At 38.6% G+C, this 17,734-nt stretch overlaps 2 long non-coding RNA genes across 2 annotated transcripts in view; both read right to left on the bottom strand.

Annotated features, from left to right (window-relative positions):
* Positions 1-19: 19 nt before the first annotated feature.
* Positions 20-8,502, bottom strand: LOC116216681. The gene is made up of 3 exons (XR_004159946.1): positions 8,368-8,502; positions 4,025-4,117; positions 20-408 (listed from the first exon to the last, which is right to left on the bottom strand). It is a non-coding gene; the product is annotated as an uncharacterized LOC116216681 (long non-coding RNA).
* Positions 8,503-8,598: 96 nt separating this feature from the next.
* LOC116216680 overlaps positions 8,599-17,734 on the bottom strand; it is a 36,768-nt gene continuing 27,632 nt past the window's right edge. Inside the window, exon 4 of the long non-coding RNA XR_004159945.1 lies at positions 8,599-8,761. This is a non-coding gene — a long non-coding RNA (uncharacterized LOC116216680). The remainder of the gene's footprint in view (positions 8,762-17,734) is intronic.

Here is a 17,734-nt window from a genome sequence, read left to right as displayed (position 1 = left end):
TCCAGGGGGGAGTGGAGGGGGTGGTTTGAAAGTATCCCCCCAGTGTTTTCTTTCTATTCCTCCCAGTTCTACTGTGGGATGATGCAGAGGACACGGATGTGTGACAAAACAGAGTAGTGGCACTGCTTTAAGGATGGTGCAAATGCAGCTTTGGCAGAAGTTCCAGCTGGGGAAAATGGCTCTGCCTATAAGCACCATTTCTATATGGTTGAAACTAGCCAGTGGGGTCAGAAGTTGTGATGTGGAAACACGGGATTTAGAAGAGTGACTGGATCAAACTAAAATGCAGAAAACATTGAATTAAGATCCTTACATTATTTTACTCTTACCTCACACACAGCAGCTTATCAAAGCAATCAAGGAACAGAAATACTGCCAACAGTCAGTTCCTTATAAGTCATAGGATAGCTGTCAGGCAACAGTGAACAAGGTAGAGAGAAGGTAAGTAACTATGCATAGCCTGCAGTAACTGGAACACCCACACAACCCCAGTACCAACAGAGAACTACAGAAGTTGCTAAATAATTTCTTCACATAAAGAGACAAGGTATTGTAATGATTTCCTTAGAAATTATCTTTCCTTACTGGAAAGTCTTTACATGTTATGTAGTGTGAAATAACTGAAAGGAAATATCTACCTTGGAAGCTGGAGTTATGAACTTACTTGCTAACCACTTTTCTTGAATGTTTGTCCAGCAGTGCAAAGGGGATTTTGCCCTGGGGAGTATGAGGTTGATTCCTTTGAGCATATGAGGAAAAAACTGTCATTTTCAGAAAGATTTTTTTTTTTCTTTTCTGCCCCGAGATAATTACCACATTTTACTAGAAGGCTATGGAACTCCACCTTGAGCCTCCCATGAAACACAACCCTGTACAAACAATTGGAAGTGATGCAGAATAGGCCCATGGTTATCTAGGCTCCTAATGTTTGCGGCTGTGTTAGTATTTGGGTTTGGGAGAGTACTGAGGTTTTGCAGCAAATCCCCAACAACTCCACTTACACCACATTGGTTCAGACTCCATGGCAATCTTGGCAAACACTAAGTGGATTTCCTCTGTTATCGCATCTCTGGCTCCACAGAGCCTCCTGACGCCAGCGGAGCTTGGCTTCAGCTCTTACTGGAAGAATCCTTTTTCTTTCTGGAGCAGTGTGGTTCTGCAGCACAGCTGGGATCAGTTCCAAGGCTGTGCACTAGAGGGCAATTACTCTCATTCACGTGCGCTGGCTCATTATAATAATACCCTTGCAGTAGAGCAGAATATGTCGATGCAGATTTCCTCAATTACCTGCAGGATTCTGATGACTACAAATCATTCACTGCAGGCTAGCAAATGGCACTTTGTAGCCATCTCCATTGTAAAAGATAGCTGTGCATTTTGAAAATTACCTGAATATCTTATTTTTATCCACCTTGGAAATGAGTCTCCTTAAATAATCCTATTTTCCAGTGATATCCATTTAGACATTATTTCTTTACCCATCTTTTTTAACTTCAATTTAAGAATGCAGCACCGGTGATTATATGTCTCTATACTCTAGTCAGATATTGGAAAACAATTCAGAGTTAAAATTGATGTTTTGTTGCATTAGATTTTATTTAAGGTTGTATTTCTTTTGGAGAGAAATATTGTCAGTTTTGCACCAAGTAAAAGGACATCTGTAAGTCTGATTTAAAACCACTGAGCTCAGGGCATTTTGTTATTTTATTTGATAAAAACAGGATAAGCATTTTTCTCCAAGACATCAATTCATTATTTTCTACAAAAACAGATTTGTTTATGACAATGACTTTCTACTACCTTAGAAGGAGTTTGTATGTCACCAGTTTCCAGTGACACTGTGTCTCACTCTTTCATAGTATCTGCTATCTCTGGCACTTTGTGGGTAGGAGCAACAAGAGTATTTCTAATGTCTGTCCCCTCTAGAAACTTATGTGACCAGAGAAGCAAAAAGGGATAACAAAAAGCTTGGTGAGACCTGAGGAAAAAAACTGATGGACAGCAATTTTTTCATACAAATTACTGCAGATTTGGAAAGTAAACGACAGCTGTTGGAGCTGAAGGAGGAAACAATTGCTAATAGCAGTAAAAGAGCAGTGATGCAGTCTCCCAAGATTTGGCCAAGAAGAAGTCAGGTGAGTTTTTAGCGATGTAGTGAGGGCTGGAGATAAATGGATCTTGGATGAAATATGAGGGTAGGAAGAAATATCTGCCCAGTTATTATTCAGGGATGATATATTAACATCCAAAAACAACCATATGTACCAGAATTCCTGAAATTATCATTCTTTCTGAAAAGAAAAAGAAATCTTGAAGCTGGAGGTCACCACACATAAACACTCTGTGGGAATTAGATCTAGAAGACAGAAATAACATTTTCTGTACCAAATCCCCTCTTAACATACCCATTTTCGCCTGAAGATATGAGCTAGATTTTCCTTTATTTGAGGCCTGACATGCTTGATGAACCTTTCTTCTTAGCAATTGGCCAAGTTTGAAGACCTATACCAGGGCCCCAAGGACCACAGCATGATTCCTAGTACTTGAGCTGATTCTGCCTGTGGTGCAGTACTAACTTGACACTGCTGAGAGAAATCTCCAAACAATCTCTGCTGTCCTTTGATAACAGAGATTTCTTCCCTTTTTATGAGAACTTCTTGTAGGTAAGATCAGCTTAGGTTTTACCTCAGCTGTAAGAGGCTGTAAGAGGCATAACACGTTATTTATAATCGGTACATTTAGTTCAGAGATACATATTGGAAAGAAAATTGAGGGGCATTGGACTTGGAAGAGAAGATGGCTGAGCAGGACAGAAGAGGTAGAAGATGTCAGAGAAAAATAAAAGAAAACAAAATCCTGAAAAGTCCATGAGAGATTCAACCAGCTATCAGTGCATAGGAGGAAACTCGAATCGTGCTCTTTGAATATCTGGAAGTTTGACATTTCTGCAATTTGGTGAGTTGTCCTTTCAATTTGCTCATGGAAATTGAGTGTGGCAGGGTCAGGGAAAAGAGGAAAAGATGTCTCTTGGTTCCTCATATTGTCAGTAGGGGATGGGAATTGAAGGGGCAGAGCAGGGAGAAGAAAGGTCTTTGCTGCACTCTCTGCAGGTCTGAGTGCAGAACATTCCTTGTTGAAAGTGCACTAGCCCATAAAAATAGCCTCAAGCACTCCTTGGTGAAGAATAGTACTTTAGGTCATTCCTAAGGTTTATTAGAGTAATACCGACTACAGATGAGAAATTCAAATATCAGAAGCCCAAAAATGCAAATTCAGATCAGAATATATCTACTCTGCTTAAAGACAAGTACAAGAAGCAGTAAAGATAAATTCAACTAAAAGAATAAACTGTATAAATATTTCCGCTTTGTTCTACTAACCTACTAAGCAACCTTCTATTTATAAATTAAAATGCAGGTTTCTTCTTGAGTTCAGATTATTTTTTAAAATCTGTTATTATGACATTTAAATACTGGGAAAAATAAGTGAGAAACAAATGAAATGATCGAAATCCATAAGCTGCTGCAGCAATTTGAAAGTTATACTAAGATCTACATTCCTTTTTTAAAAAAAGATAGCAATAATACACAAATTTTTAATAGAAATAGTATTTTGTATGGAAACTTGGCCACATAACTTTTCCATTAATTGGAACAGAATGCCATTTGGAGTTTTGTTTTCATATTCATTAAGGCCAATATTGCAAACAATAATGTATTTCTTTATCTTTTGTATTCCTTACACTTTTTTCCTCATTGTTATCAAAACTTATAAATATCCACAAAAGACTTTGTGCTGATAACATCTGTACTAGAAATACTTTAATTTGTGCTATCAATACTTTTGCTAAGCATAATAAAGTATTACTTTTTTTTTTTTTTACAAATTTATTTGCCATTTCATTTGCCATTTTTACTTTTATGCGGAGAGAACTAATTTCTCAGTAAAATAAAGCAAAATCAAGTACCATATTCTGAAAGTTTTTGCATTTACTGTATATTGAAGAGCAAGCAAATCTTTTTACCACATTGTAGCAATGGGAAGACCAGGTCAGGGTTTTATCCAAAATGTTTCTCCAAAGAAAGTGAAAGCTAGCAGTCAGAATGTTTCTTGCTCTCTGCAATAAAGACAGAAGGAACAAAGAAAAGAGGATGAGATTAAAAATGCCCTCCAAATTAAATTATTTTTTTTACTTTAGGTTTCAGTTAGGATAATAAAGTAGAAAATGGAAACAAAAACAGCTTGGCTAATGGGAAAAGTATATAGGTAAAAAAGAATTTTCTATCTTAAGTAAGAAGACTTAAAAAAACTAAATGTGTTCCAGAAACTAGAAAATGGTCATGCCAGACCACTGAAAGGACATGAAACTGTGAGCCCTATAGAAAGGAGCAAAAATAGATATCATCCTGAGTTGGTAGATATTATCTGACTGATAAAGAGCAAATGGAGCACCTATTTTTGAAAGAGAGAAGAAATGCCCTGAGCTGGTACAAACCATTAGTATCCTGACATCAGTAGCATATAAAGTTTCCTGCCACACTTTAAAGAAAACAAATGCCATATTTGCACATGATATTTTCGTGTATATACCCCACGTTACCTGCTAGGATTGAGTTACATGGCACTTACCTTCTGAGTACAATAGTTTTACAGGTTATCTAATATATGAGTTCTACTTATGTGGGGGGGAAAGAGGGGGAGAGGGAAAAAAAAAGATTATTAAAAGTTGATTAAATATAAGGGTTAAAAGCATTTGAAAATGAAAAACTCTTTTTACTTTATCAAAAATAGATTGTGATTTCTATTATTATTATTTTAATTAATATTTTTCATCTGTATAAACCACAAATTTTACATCTATGGTTTACAAAAATCTTTGATGTTATGGTGTATAAGAAATCGTTAGTTTACCTAGATAAATGAAAGAATATTCCAAGATCTGAAAAATGAATAAAGAACTGGATAAGGAAAAAGGAAACTATGTTATTCAAACATTTTTGGGGGTATATACAAGTTAATGTTAGAATTCAGTCAAAGCTAGCCTTCCAAATGATTGTATTAAGTTCTTCTCTTAATTGTTTTAGTACAAAAAGTAGAAGTGTGTTCCTGGTAATGATGGAAAGCGGAGAGTCACAGTCAGGACGGAGGTGTACTGAAATGTGATAAGTACAAAGTACCAGTTGTGCCCTGCAGAGCTAATAAAGACAATTTTTTGATGGGGTGGCATGCCACAGTCTGTACAGCCTACATGTACAGTATATCTTCTCCCTGCTCTGCTCTTCATGAGGATGGCTGGGGAAGGACAGGGCACCTCCAATTCTGCCCTGTGCCAAGCTGAAACCAGTTAAAGAGGGCTGGCTGCCCCATGAAAGTTTTTTTGCAGTGCTAACTCCACCTGCTCAGATCCAGGATGCACAAGAGCAGCAGAGTAGCCAGAGCTCATAGCTCCAATATCCAAAACTCCCAGATGATTGTGATGGGGGTTAGCACTTTTCTGTCAAGAGATAAGGTCATTGCTAGCTTGGGAATTTTACTTTCAACTAGTCTAAGCTCAGTGAGGCATTTAGCATTATTGTTGAGGTGGTGGTTTTTAGACGGCTGCACAAAGAGATGGCCAGCATCAGTGTCTGAGTGGAATGCAGACCTTTCAGAGGGTGAGAGGAAGACAGTTTAGTACATGTGCAAGAAAGTGAGCATATGCAGTTAAGGACCTTTATGTACCCATGTCTAGCTGACTGTAGAATTTATATGTGAAAATGTTGCTAAGAATCGAGTGGGCAATTGGGAGCATGGAATTTAGTGGGAGAGTGGCAAACCAAAAATCAGCAGCCTAAAATCTCATACTGCAGACATAAAGACATGGTTTCAATGTATTAGAATCACTTAATATAATGCACTGCTTGGGATCACTGTTAGCTTGGCTATCCTGTTTGTTGAGCTGGGCATGCTCCATCCTTGGTATCCACATGTTTGCAACTTAGCAATGAGTGCTGGTGGCTGTGCCAGGCCAAGACCTACTCCTGGTATGAGCATCACCACCTTTCTTATTGCAATGGCTGAAGGCTACTCAGCACAACCAGTTAAGCTCAAAGTGCCCAAACACTTTTTCAAGTAGTGTTTTGATTATGCATTCAAGCAGTTAATAATCCCCCAGGATAGCTACAATGTACGCCTAGGTGCCAGTGAGGGCATAAAAGAGGGCAGGAGAAGCAAAGAGGCAGTTTTGGATAAGGCAGGGAGCTGTATGGAACTGGCAGTGCAACTGTGACATGCCACTCTTAGATTAACACAAAGAAATGGCTGGGATTTGTGCCACTACTGCTTCCAAATCGCTAAGACATCTCCTGTCTATCCTCAAATACCTCAAAGTTTTTAAACATAGCTTTCTTCCTTCCTTTCCTAAAATATATGTTATTCTCAACTGTAGAAATCTTAGACATGTATTCCTATAACAGCAGCAAAAATTCCCTTCCTCCTTTCCTATAAAGAAAATACCAGAACATCTAACATACAATTGGGAGCTTATATTAGGAAGCTATTAGTCAAAGCTAAATTTGGAATCTTTCAGAGAAGTACGCTGTTATGTCTGCAGCTTGATTTGTGGCACATGTACAGTTGCAGTTCAAGTTTGCCTTGAGCTGGAAGAGAGGCCTGTACAGAAGGCTGTGACAAATTCCACAGTGGATGCAAATATGCACAAAAGGTCGATTTAAAAACAACAAGCCATCACTTCCAATCAATGCTTGACACGTCCAGTTTCCTGAGACTGAAGTGAAAGACACGGTCAGATATTCATCGCACAATCTGGCTGTATTTATTTGCATCCGCATGTTTGAAAATCCAAGTTTACATTTTTAAAGCTAAATAAAGTTGCCTTGTGACACTCATATTGTATCTATTACATATTTCACTTCAAAACCTCATCTCTCCTAAAGCCTCTTCAGTGTGTTTGAAGTAGCACAGCTAAAGAAAAGGAATTTTCAATTTAACTAGAGCACTGACATTCTGTTACACAATTCGATCTTGTCTATTTACCTGCTCTTAAAAAACACAAGACACTAAACAAAAATGCTGAATGCATCTAGTCTGCAGTGCCATAGGTGGTGTCTGAATGCATCTGTAGCTTCCCTCTCACTCATCAGTGTAATTGTTGTCATGTTATTCCATTTTTTGATTAGTCTGGTCCGCCAAGCTCAAAGCTTTTTCTGGCCAAACGTTCTTCTGCTGGTTGTCATGGTGACTGCATTGTTAGCGGGGAGAAAGGCTCTGTTGTCTGGCATTGTTCTGTTGTGCTTTAGGTAATGCACGAGGCATCACAAGTGAAGTGGATGGACCTTTTTTGCTCTGCATCATTGCAGAGTATTGAAAATCTCACATAAAAAAGGAGCAAATAGGCCCTGACCAAAGAAATAACCAAGTTCTTTTTAAAAGAAAGTGCGCATTATTGTAAAGAGGTAAAACAGCACTAACGATTAACTGAATAATCTAAGAAAATGCTATAGAAATTATATTTATTAGAAGAACAATTGCTAGGATTTGAATGTTACTATACAATACTATGCATTTTGCAATTTAGCTTGAATATAGTTTTTAATGATAGTTTTTGCATTGCTTATTTCTCTCCATTTTACTATGTCATTTGACCCCGATTCTATTTAGCTTCCAGCATTGTGCTTCAAGAGGTTAATGCAATAATTTACTCTTAGAATTTTAATCTATGAGTTTCTGCCTTTTCAAGTAAACTATCATAATTAGTTTATTACTTTTTCCATCACCATCAGAATGTGTTATTTATTACCCAATAAATGAGGTTTATCTCCACCATTAATCTGAAAAAAAAGTAGTATTAAAACATCACGCTGTATTCACAGTTTTGACTTTGACATTCAGACCTTTACTTTAAGAAAAACTTCAAATGGGAAGAAAATTATGGGAGAAGCCCTGAGAAAGTTCTTCAGAGACCCTGTCTTATTTAAACGGTTTGGCCGGCAAAATATTTGCTTTAAATTGTGATTAATTAATACCTTTCAACAGCAACTTTGAGTCTGAAGATTGAAGATAATCCTAAGGAAGATCACAACAGCCTATAAAAATGAATAACAGAGGGTTCCAGCACCTCTGATCTTCAGCCTGTATTCACCTGCTCACACCATTAGGGAAAAGCAGCAGGGTACCAACATTTCTCTCCTGTCGTTCCAGGGAAAAAACACCTTTCAGCAGAACCTGTCACTGGATGTCACCAAAGTTCCATGAATTTGCAGGCAAAACAGCACTAATTTATCAATAAAACTCAAGAATCTTCGAACAAGCAAGGCAGAAAGGCCTGTTAAAGGTAGTCTAGCATAAAAATGATCTGGGTACACTCACTGTCTCCTGTGTAGCCACTGGAGTTTACCTCAGCTACAGATGCACTTCAACGTTGTGACTTTGAGCAGGTTCGTGTCCCACAGGCACCGAGTTAGGTAAGATTTTGTCTGCTGGAACAGCCCTTGGCAATTCTGAAAAACTGCACAGAGCAGCTAAAGTTGAGCAGTAGTACTTGTTAACATAATTTTTTCCTATTCAATTCTGTAAAATGAAATTAACACTTGCCTTTGTCCTCCTTTTGTTTCTGACCAGAACTCTGTCTGAACTGCTTCTGGAGGCCAGCAGGGCTGGAAATGTCCCGTACACATGGGGTACAGTTGGTGGTACACATGAATACCTGAAGGAAGCCCTTGCCTCTCAGGTGCTTCGTACCAATGTGTGTCAGATGGGGAGTCTAAAAAGAAAAACGATGCAATAAAAATAAGACGCACTGATTTCCTTGCAGGGGAATCAATGTAAGCACATTAGCTGCAGAAAAACTTTTGACTAATGCAAAAAAAAAAAAAAGAAAAGAAAAGAAAAGTAGGTGAAGGTAGAAAAATATCTATTTGCCATGAATAGGAAACTTTTAAATGCGTATTATGTGCAACCTGAAAGGGATTTAACCTTTGAAGGAAAAAAAAATAAAGACAACTGCCTCATCACAGAGTGATGAGTGGCCAAAAGAAATAACCAAGTGACTTGGGCATCAGTGCCATGGTGACTTCCCAACTCCTGCAGCAGGCCTTGCTGCAGCAGAACCCACACCTTCCTCATGCTGCTGCCCTGGGCTACCCCACAGGTGTGCCTTGCACAGCCTGACATACGGACACCTCTGAGGCTGGTGTACCTCAGGACGCAATGTGCGCTCACATGTATGCACAAAGGTTATTTACTCAAACAGCAGAGGCAGGTGTGCATGCAGCCCATGACAGCCTCGTCTGTGGCAGAGGTATAAATCCTACTGAATTCCTAATTCTCTTTTAATTCTATGGTACTACTATATAGCTCTGATCAGTTTACTCTTATTAAATTCTGGAGGGTTTTTCCATAAGGGATATCTTCAGAAATGCTAAAATAGGACAATTGTTGTTTTTTGGAGAGCTCTATTCCTTCTCAGCTGGAAAGGATGATTATGACGTCTGAAAAAGGTACTTACAGCTTAGTACACAGTAAACATGTATTCTGTTTTTCTTTTCCTCTGTTAAACAATATAATACATAGCAAAAAATCTACAGAAATAGCAATCAAAACAGACACACTTTAAGAAGATTCCCAAAGCTTCTTAATTTGCACTTCATTCCTCCCAACAGCATTTCCACTGGTATTCATCGCTGAATATTCATTCCTGTTTTCTGCAGCAGCCATCAGTGACACGCAGGTATTCCCGTGACGGGGTGAGATCCGCCTGCCCTCCCCTGGCCCCTCTCTTGTTTGGGAGAGCCGCGCTCCCCTCCAGCCCCCTTTCCCTGCCTGATGCGCTGAGAGCTCCCCCTCCTGTCGCAGCACACGTTCACCGCAATCAACAGATTAGTATTATTACCTCAATTAATTCTTCTCCTCGGCTCAAAAAAAAAAAAAAAAAAAAAAGAACAGCACATCTGGCGCCTTTCAGAGCCAGACAAAGCTTTTTCCCTCCCACCCTCTCCCGAACATCAGCTATAACCTGACAAGAAAATGGAAACAAGAGTACAAGAGTTTGTTCCACATACTAAGCAGTTGGAAGTGACACAGGGAGAAAAGGGACTTGCTTTGCACAGGAATCAAGGAAAACAACCACGAAAACTTCCATGTTTCTGTAGCTCAGCAAAGCTTATTAGGTCAAGCCACAATGACTGTGGTTGTGTGGTTTTCAGACCAGAATTATCTTATCTGCTTATCTTGAAGGAAGCGATGCTTTGCTATCCACAGCTACACAGATAGGTGGCTTCCATGCAACTACTCAGGCCCAAAAGGTGGTTACAGATCTTACCACCACCATTTCCTCTCTCAAACCCACACTTCAATGTGACCCAACCCAACAACTCCCAAAATTTCTAAAAGTTAATATAACAAGAAAAACACAGGAAAACATGTCACTTCTTGAGCCTGCAGTCCTGCAGGTGCCCTGTAACACCATAACTAGTGGAGGTGAAGTTGAAGAGGACAAAGACTACTCACCAGTTCTCCAGAGCAGGTGGTGCTCTCTCTGTTTGTGTTTGACTAGAGAGATGAAACTCAAGAGCCTTTATTGGTGTAGGTGCTGCTTTTGCTTTTGTCTTCACCTTGGTTCCTAAGTTCTCATCGGCAAGACAGGCTCTGACACTACTGTCCAAACTATCTTTCTTCTTTCAAACTTAACATTATGGCAAACTCAGAAATTCAGGTTTGTGAGTTTCTTGGGAGCTTGACTTTCCCTTTGTCTAAGCACTGGAGCAGCTACTTTCTTTCCCTCTCCATTTTATTTTCATCAACTTTTTTTTCTTTTTCTTTTTTCTTTACACTGATTTATTTTTAAACAGAAATTACATAAAAGTGATCCACTCACAATACTCTGGTATTTCTTTATTGCTATTTATTATTATTTTGACTTACAGCTCCAAAATAAAACTCTTCCTAAGAACTCAATATTTTAATGCCCAAATACCTTCTGGCTATTCTCAATAGTGCTAGGTATATAAACAATTATATACTTTAAAAATCCAAATAAATATTAGAATGAGATGAAAAAAACCTTTTGTGCATATTTTAAATTAAAACACAAATGTGTTTTTTACGGTAGTGACAAAAAATTCTTCACGGAGGATGGATTTTAATAGAGAGGATGTAAATTTAATCGTAACTAAACCAGATCTAGAAAAAAAGGAAAAATAACCAAGTTAGCTTCTGATGAATGCAAATTAGAAGTATTGCAACAATTAGTTTACCTGTATCAAAACATGAGATACAGCAAGCTAGAAGTTCTCTCTTACGTCTTGCTTTAAAACTGTTACTCTATTTTTGTTATAGACCTGAATGTCACAGAACAATATAGGGACAGGAGCTGTGCTAGCTAATCTGCCATAATCCTTTCAACTCTTTGAAAGAACAACAAGCAGTTGATAAGCAGGGTCAGGCTGGGTCAGGATTTTGATGGGAGACATCTAAGGAATGCCTAGGTGTTTCAGGAAAGGGATGTGAGTGAATTAAAGAGCTGGTCACATCAACCAGCTTGCTCTCCCTTCCACTTCAGTAATGAGCAAACAGAGCAGACCATGTGCTGTTAAAGGCGAAATCTTTGGAGAGATGAATAAAAGCAGAAATCCCAAACAAACTGTTATCTTTCCCCTGGCAGTGGCTTTAACTAACACCAGCTCAGGTACATATATTTTGTCTGGCTGACTAATTGGACGAACTCCCACTCCTCCTAAAATTTCTGCGGTATTATCAGGGGCTCTTAGACCATACCATAAACTATGTCTACAACCTGTTCTCCCAGTTTGCTTTACTGACACATACTTTGGACATACAGAGAACAGTTCTGCAAAAGCTTATGAGCTGCAGAAATTCCAATTATCGCTTGCATCAAATCTTTTGTTGGTTTTGACTACTGCCAGTACTGTTCCACACAGAAAAAGTGCTATGAAATACCAGTGAATATTTTTAATTAATGCACCAAAAAGTTCTCGTTTGAAACAGAAAAGTGAATGAAGTACAATTATTTCAGAAGTATGTGTCTTGTACTTCCCTTCCAATGTTTATGATTCTGATTCTGTGATTCTGTGAAATATTATGCATGCTGTGCTGGTGAAAACAATCACCCTCCCAGAAAATATTTCATTGAAAAATCAGTATCTGTGGGTTACTGAAAGGAACGTAGCAATTTCAATGAAAAGAGTAAAAGCCTCTCTCTCAGCTCTCATTTTGTGCTTTTTTGTTTCCACTGAGCATATTTTGAGAACTAATCAGCCCCATAAAAGGTACCACTGTTAATCTACTGTTTGTCTTCGTCTTCACTGCAGCTGCTTAGTAGATTGAGAGCAAACAAAACCAGAATTAAGGTCATTCCATTTAAATCCTTCAGAGTGGAAGACAAGGACTAAATTATTGCTGGGAATTACATGAAGGAAAACCCAGGATAAGATAACTATTGTTTATTATTTGCCAGCCCCATAGCGGCACTGCGTTTACATATTTGTGAAGGGATTATATGAACATTTTATGAGATTAATTGATAGCATGGAGACATTCTCCGATATACTGTCCTCACAACTTTAAAGTATGCTCCGCTGCTCTCAAAGACAAAATGCAGCATACATGGCTACTAAGAAAAGAATGAAACATGCCAGATACTCATCAGTGCTCACACAGGGAGTATAATGACATTTTGTCATATAAATAAAATATAAATGTCACTGTGCCAACATTACAATTGATCATACAGCACAGGTCTGAATCACACAGGATCATTGTAAAATCCCTAAAGGACGATTTTGCTTTCTTTCATCAGATACTTCAAACCTGTATTTTCTCATCTTTAAGGCAGAAGAAGCAATAGCACAAAACGTCTCTTTTATGCTAATAACAGGAAATCATTTCACAGTAGTAAAATCCAAGTAAAAATGAGTGGTCAAATAAGTAGACATTTTGGCCATCAAGAATCCACAAGCTTTTCCTTCAAATTAGGAAACATTCCCTGGGAGCTACTCTATAAATAATACATGGTGGGTTTTAGTGTAATCTTTAGTGTGAGAACACGCTTGCTTTAGAGCCAACAGTAATACCACTTCAAGGAGGAAATGCTGTGTGAAGAGAGGATCTTGCAGCTCTCTCCTACTTTAAAATCAAGTGCAATGGCTCGGCGGTGCCTCCAGCCCCAGGAGTCTGATGGCTGCAGGCCTTGTGTCAGCGCTGAGGCCTGGTCCTGGTGTGCAGGGGCTGTCAGGCCCGGAACTTGTGCCTTGCATGCAGTCCTGTTGGCACATCTGTGGGTCATGCACAGCGTCCCTCTGGTTCTTAAGGGACTGCAAGGGCTGTGGAAGGGAGGTTTGCATCTGCCTCTCAGATAGCTCAGAGCACACCGAGTCATCATCAGGCACATTCTTTCTTCTAAATACTGACCAGAGAATTTCTTTTGTATGGTTCTCCTAGACTTATCAGGAAGCAGATGATTTGCAACAGAAGATGAAATACAGTGGGGTCACAATTCTGGTACCTGTGGAATTGCTTGGATTATCCACAAATAGAAGATTCAGCATAGAGCAAGAATAAAATCTTGTTTCTCCTTTTTCCAAGTACAAAACAGAAAACATTGGTTTATGCTCTACTTTTCTCTGTGAAATAGTCTTGTTTATGTTGGGAGACCTAAATTATATCTGCCTCCATGCAAAACATTCCTTGGTTATCTTTATTTAGGGCATAAACAGCTTTAATATCAGCATGGAGGGGTCTTTCACAAAAGAAATGATGGCAAACATAATGACAAAAAATGTTTAAGTGTAAGAATATTTAAGGCAACAGTTGTTACTGGAGCCAGTGAAGAAATACAGAAAAATTCTGAAACTGCCACAGGAAACATCTGCAAATAATGACAATTGCCCTCTTACAGCTCTGAAATACATTTTGAAGCACACAAAAATTCTGCTAACATCATCTACCAGAGCATTGTTACAAGGATGATAACAGCTAGAAAAACATAGTAGCTGGAAAATATTTACCTGCAAATGCAAGTACTTAAAACAAAAAGCTATAAAACAACTAACACACGAACATCAAAACGGAAACAAAACACCCCAAAAAACACGAAATTTTTTTTTTGGATATTGGAAGCTTAACGTTAGGATTTAGCACCCTCTCTTTCTGAAAAGGCATGGACAGATATGCTTACAGCTTGTATTTTCTTGTACATTCATAAGGCCAGGAATAATTTCCCCCTCATTCCCATTCTTTCCAAGAGGTGCTGCTACTTCTTTTTCTGTATAGACATTTCTAATCACAACATTTGCATGCCATTTCAAATATTAAAATAAGAATAAGACACAGAGGTCTGAGCTGTTCCTCTGCCTCCAGCTGCCTTCAGGGAGCAAAAAGGAGCCAGGCCAAAGAGCAAAAAAAAAGGTACTAATAGACAGAGGCACAAATGGAAAAAGGCACAGTTGATTCTAGCCTTGATTTGTTGAAAAGCAATAATGTGATCTAATGTGCTGAATGTGTGTCTGTCAGCAAGGCACGTGGGCTATGCCAGCACTTGCCAGTTCCTGCAGTCTTGAACTTTAATTCTCAGGTGGGGGTGTGATGAGTATACGCCTATAGTACGCAGCATTTTCTGTCAGTCTAACAAATATACATAAGGAGAGAGCTTGCTGCATAGTTTGATGACATTTTCAAGGAATATTATAAGGCAACAAAATCGTAGATGGCTTTATTTATCAATCATAAAATATAGCTTATTGTTCTTCCAAAGCTGAACAAATAGTTAAAAATAAATAGCAGAAAAGGACTGTATGCAGGATATGATTACGGGTGAGGGAACTAGAAAGTTACTTATTTTAAGTGTTAAACTTCTGAAAGAAGTCTCGTTACAGTTGCATTAAATAATTTATCTAATATAAAGAAGGCATTATACTTGCATCATGTAAATATTGACAGACTTAGCTAATGAGTGGCTGTGTATAAACAGCCTCCTTTTTCATTTCAGCTGGAGTCTAGAGCAGGGAGCTTTGTATATTTTACAGTCTCTTGTACCTGAGCCAACAATTGATAGTGCAAGAGATCAAAGCCTTGATACAGAGATGCCAAGAAATTTGTGTATAAATGTGCTCTCTAAAAAGCGATAAGATCACAAAAGAAGTTTTAAGATACTTTTACCACGATTTAAATGTTTAACAGCTAATTACTCTGATGAACTCTGTTAGAGTTGTACCTGATGCTAAATATGTGCCAAGGGATATATGTGCAAATAATGCTTTCTGTTTTTATTCTACAAGATTTGTAAATGAGAAAATATTTTAAAAAGCAGCTACAATTCATTCTGTTCTCAACAGGAATATTTCATTTCATTCATAATTTTTTCTTCAGATTTTATGTAATGAACTAAAATATAATTTTGTCTGCATAATTTTACTATGATGCTTAGAGAAATGAGTACCAAAATATTACCTAAATGGCCATAAGACTCTCAGAATCAATGTCTGTTCAATTAAGTCGTTATTAATGTTTTAAAGTTGCTATTGACATGTGCAATTATAATATTCAGTTCAAGACACTAGACTCTTCCTGACAGTTGCACTGCCTAATTTAACAGGCTGAGCACGCTACGCCTCCATAAATCATTGTGCAGAGTTCAGTGAAAAGTATAAAGGCTGTAAGGTGTATTTTACAACCAGCTCACCAGGACTAGTATTGACCTGTACAGCTATGGGAAGTACAGCAACACAAAGCATTTAATAATTTGAAAATCTATGGGTTATGCTTTGATTCTTATACTTGAAGAATTTAATTATGGGCACAAGTATTTTCTACTCCTATAACAAAATACTTAGCTTCTTCACTTTTTACTATGCAGTAAAAGACAACAAGTCAGAAGTACAAATGTAGCATTCACTGTGATTCTCAGAAACAAATGATATAACCCTCTCTCTTGACTTGTTTTCTCACACTGCATCAACAAGATTGGCTAGAACAAAAGGGAAAGGTGAATAGCAGCTGAACAACAGCTGCTTGTTTACTGCTGTGTAGTACAAACAGGCATATGGGGTGGAGTGGAACAGAGAGAAAGGCATCTCTCCATGCATAAGTATATTCTGAAAATATAGTAAGGAGTATTTTGCACAAACTCTGCTCAGCTACAAATGATGCAAAGCACCACTGGCAATGGAGTTCAAGGTAGACTTCTGTTTGAATGAGTTTTGCATGATTTTTAATTTTTTCTTTTATTAACAGTGCTCTCCATCTTCTGTTGCTATGTACTCCTGCATCATAAAAGCAGGCTGGGTACAGGAGTCAGCCAGAGTGTAGGGGTCAGACTTTATTTACAATGGTATCTGCAAGAGTGAAAGCACTGGCTGAAGGAACGAAGGAGAGGCAGAGACTGAGAGCCAGCAAGTCCATACACAAGCCTTTGTGCCTGTGTGCCCGCAGAGTAGTGTAAGGTGTTCAGTGTCTGGAAACACACCCACTCCAGCTCTAAACCAGCTAGTTCAGGCAATGAGAGCAAATTTGGAATCTAACAAACAGAGTGCATCTCAAAATCTGATCTGAGCAGCAATCTGTGCTGCGGTATGTGCTCCTATCTCCTGCTGTCCTGTCCTATCTCCTCCTGTCATCATGCCTTCAATCCCACTGCAGACACATTTTCTGTGGCAAGTTTCTCAAGTGCTCACAGAAAAACATAGCACTACACATGCTGCCCTCCCTTGTCTCACACCTCTGCAGTTTCTCCATGCTTTAGGGTAATCTGGGGATAACTTTTTTTTAGATTCCCTATCCCATGGCTTATTTCACTGGAGTGTAAAGATGCATGCTGAGGAAACTCACTGTAATATTTTTCCCCATTTTCACTAATTAAAATATTGCAGTAAATAGAAACAAGTTCCACAAAAGTGGAAATCCCTTTAAAATAGATCAATAAATAGCTGTGCTCATACCTGTTGTACTGCATAAAAAAAAAAACCTCATTGCTCATACAGCTAAGAGTACAGAAAAACTGGAATTTTTTTGTCAGCTGAATCCTGGTGAGGAGCCCTGCGATTTCTGGATAATAAGAGCTGTAAAAGCCAGGCACACCCTCATGCAGAGCTACACATCTGCTTTCCATTCCTCACAAAAAAACCAAAGCCTTGATGCAAACATGGAATGGAATCAAGACTGCATGCACCAGCACGGGTACCATAAGAGAGATGTGGGGTGCCTTTTGCAGCCAGAAGGTGCATGCTTAAAGGTTTACTACAGCTCAGAGGAATGGGCAGCCACCAGTTCTGACAGAGCAAGAGCAAATCTGATGCTGAGCACAGACTACAGCAGAGGTTTTGTTCTTCTGTCACATTCCCTGTACCCCTTACTCTGTGTGGCTGTAGGAAAAAAGTGGTGCTGGATACTGCAAGGAGGGATGCACACAATTCCCAAGGGCACAACCCCATTCTCAGGCACATGGTCTTCACCTGCTCCTGTGAGGTGATAATGTATTTGTTATTCATATTGCCAGTCTCTTTGTTCCCCTTGGAAGTCTTCAATTTCTTGGGGACAGTTGGACTGTCATTTGTTCCTCTTGAAGAGGAAGGAAGACCCAATGGTTTTAAAGCAATGACAGTTACAGAAAAAAACATCAGTCTATTAATATCTCAGATTCAGAGTATGTTCAGTCCTTGGCCTCTGCAGTGCCTGTGCACTCAGATGCTCTTAGAAAATCTTCCAACAAAGTAATAGTGAATAA

Source organism: Meleagris gallopavo, chromosome 5 (genome assembly GCF_000146605.3).
Source record: "Meleagris gallopavo isolate NT-WF06-2002-E0010 breed Aviagen turkey brand Nicholas breeding stock chromosome 5, Turkey_5.1, whole genome shotgun sequence".
Taxonomy (NCBI): Eukaryota; Metazoa; Chordata; class Aves; order Galliformes; family Phasianidae; genus Meleagris; species Meleagris gallopavo.
This window is presented reverse-complemented; position numbering and strand designations above follow the sequence as displayed.